A 2388-nucleotide genomic window follows, 5' to 3' on the forward strand; every position below is an offset into this window, starting at 1 on the left:
GAGCTAGCGCCGCGGAAGTGGGGGGGGCAGGCGCCGCCATCTGGGGAGCAAGCTGGGACGCTGAATATGGGTATGAAAGACGCCCGCCGATTCCCCGACAGTCTCCCCGGCAACAGGTGGGGTCTGGGCACCCGCACCCACTCCCTGATTCGGGGCGCTCTGTGGCTGCTCTGACCGTTACTGTGGGTAGAAGTGATGCTGTGACAGCTTCTGGGCCCAGATCTTCAAAGACGAGCAGCTTCTGTGCTCACTTCGGCAGCACATACGCTAAAATAAGAACGATCCGGGGAGGATTAGGGTGGCCCTGGTGCGAGGATGACGCACAAATTCCTGAAGCGCTCCGTGTGAAAAAAAGAAAGAAAGAAAGAAAGAGAGAAAGAAAGAAAGAAAGAAGAAAAGAAAAAGACCAGCAGCTTTTACTTCCTCCTTCTTGGCAGGATCCCTTGGGGACAAGCCAGCTGCCATGAAGGAAGTCTAACCACCCCCGAGACTGCCATGCTGTGAGGAAGTCTAGCTAGCTACAGAGAGGTGTCCGCTAGGATGAGGCACCATTAGAGGGACACAGAGACAGAGAGGGGAACACCAGGTGCATCACGGCTGCAGACATGAGTGAAGAAGTCAGCCATCTCGGAAGGGGACCTCCAACCCCAGCTGTCTCAGTGACACCACACACACAGTTCAGAGACACGCAGCCCAGCCCAGCCCTTCCCGGATTCCCGACCCACAAAATTATGAGTAAAACAAAGTGTTGTTGAAAGCCTCTGAGCTGAGGGTAATTTATTGTAGTGCAAAAGATAACCAGACCCTCTCACCCAGCAATTGAACCCCTGACTCTTTGTCCAGATAAGATTCTCATGCCAGCCCAGACAAGGACATGCCAGGGTAGTGGCCGTGTGGTGGCCGAGACTTAGGGACTATCCACGCGCCCATTCCTGGGGTAGCAGAGGGGAAAACACGTGGATGCAAACCAAGGGGTCCTAGTCAGCGCCTAGAAGTCGTAAGTCAAGCCACAACCCAGACTGATGTTAAACAGGGAATGAGCATTGGAGCAAAAATAAATTAACATGCATTCACAGGGGCGCCCGGATGGTTTCAGTCAGTTAAGCGACCGACTCTTGATTTGGGCTCAGGTCATGATCTTGCGGTCTTGAGATTAAGCCCCAGGGTGGGCTCTGAGCTGAGTGCACAGCCTGCTTGGGATGCTCCCTCTCTTACTGCCCTTCCCCTGCTTGTGCACACATATGCTCATGTGCTCTCTCACACTCGCTCTCAAAAATAAAATAAAATAAAATAAAATAAAATAAAATAAAATAAATTAAAAAAATAAAATAAAGTAAAATAAAATAAAATACATACACAGAAAGCCACAATACCCATACAAACATGCTGTGTTCTTCAAGAAGACTCACACACTGAAGAACATGTGGGGCCCATTAAAATGGGTCTTTAAAATTTTCTTTTTTAAATGTTTATTTTTGAGAGGGAGAGAGAGACAGATTGAGCAGGGGAGGGGCAGAGAGAGAGAGAGAGGGAGGGAAACGCAGAATCCGAAGCAGGCTCCAGGCTCCAAGCTGTCGGCACAGAGCCCGACGCGGGGCTCGAACTCACGAACTGTGAGATCATGACCTGAGCTGAAGCTGGACGCTTAACCGACTGGGCCACACCCGCGCCCCTAATATGGGTCTTTGCAAGAGCTTAAAATGGGAAGGGGAAATGGATGAAAGAGAATCGAGAAAAACAAAAGAGGGGCATACAGGGGTCAACATGATAATCTGCCATGAACTGAGGACTGTTCTGTTTTTTGTTTTTAACTCAACTCTCCACATTTGAAGCCTAAAAAGTGATAGCAAAGGTAGACAAAATGCATGTCCATAAATAGAGCGTTGATTGAATAAATTACAGCACATCCACATGATGGAGTACTTATTAAGCCATGAAAACAAATGTTGAGGTTTGCTATGTACTAATATGTAAGAGTCTGCAAGGTCTATCCATGGGGAGCAGAAATGTTGTGGAAGGGTATGTATTATAGGCTTCCATTCCGGGGGGGGGGGGAATGAAAGTATGTGTATTTGTATATACGTTTTATAAACAAGTGCTATCTCTATGGAAGAATATCCCAAAGGCCCCTGGGTATCTCAGTCATTTAAGCATCTAACTCCTGATTTCATCTCAGGTCATGATCTCCTAGTCTGTGGGATTGAGTCCCATGCTGGGCTCTGCGCTGATAGCTCGGATCCTGCTTTGGATTCTCTCTCCCCCGCTCGCTGCCCCTCCCCCACTCTCTCTCTCTCAAAATAAATACACACACCAAAAAAAAAAAGAGGGGTGCCTGGGTGGCTCAGTCACTTAAGTATCCGGCTTCAGCTCAGGTCACGATCCCGTGGT

At 48.7% G+C, this 2388-nt stretch overlaps 1 non-coding gene across 1 annotated transcript; it reads left to right on the forward strand.

Moving 5' to 3' along the window:
• Positions 1–243: 243 nt before the first annotated feature.
• LOC125937180 (U6 spliceosomal RNA) lies at positions 244–350 on the forward strand. Its single transcript, XR_007462277.1, has one exon. It is a non-coding gene; the product is annotated as a U6 spliceosomal RNA (small nuclear RNA).
• The last annotated feature ends 2038 nt before the right edge of the window (positions 351–2388 follow it).

Source organism: Panthera uncia, assembly GCF_023721935.1.
Source record: "Panthera uncia isolate 11264 chromosome A3 unlocalized genomic scaffold, Puncia_PCG_1.0 HiC_scaffold_11, whole genome shotgun sequence".
Lineage (NCBI taxonomy): Eukaryota > Metazoa > Chordata > Mammalia > Carnivora > Felidae > Panthera > Panthera uncia.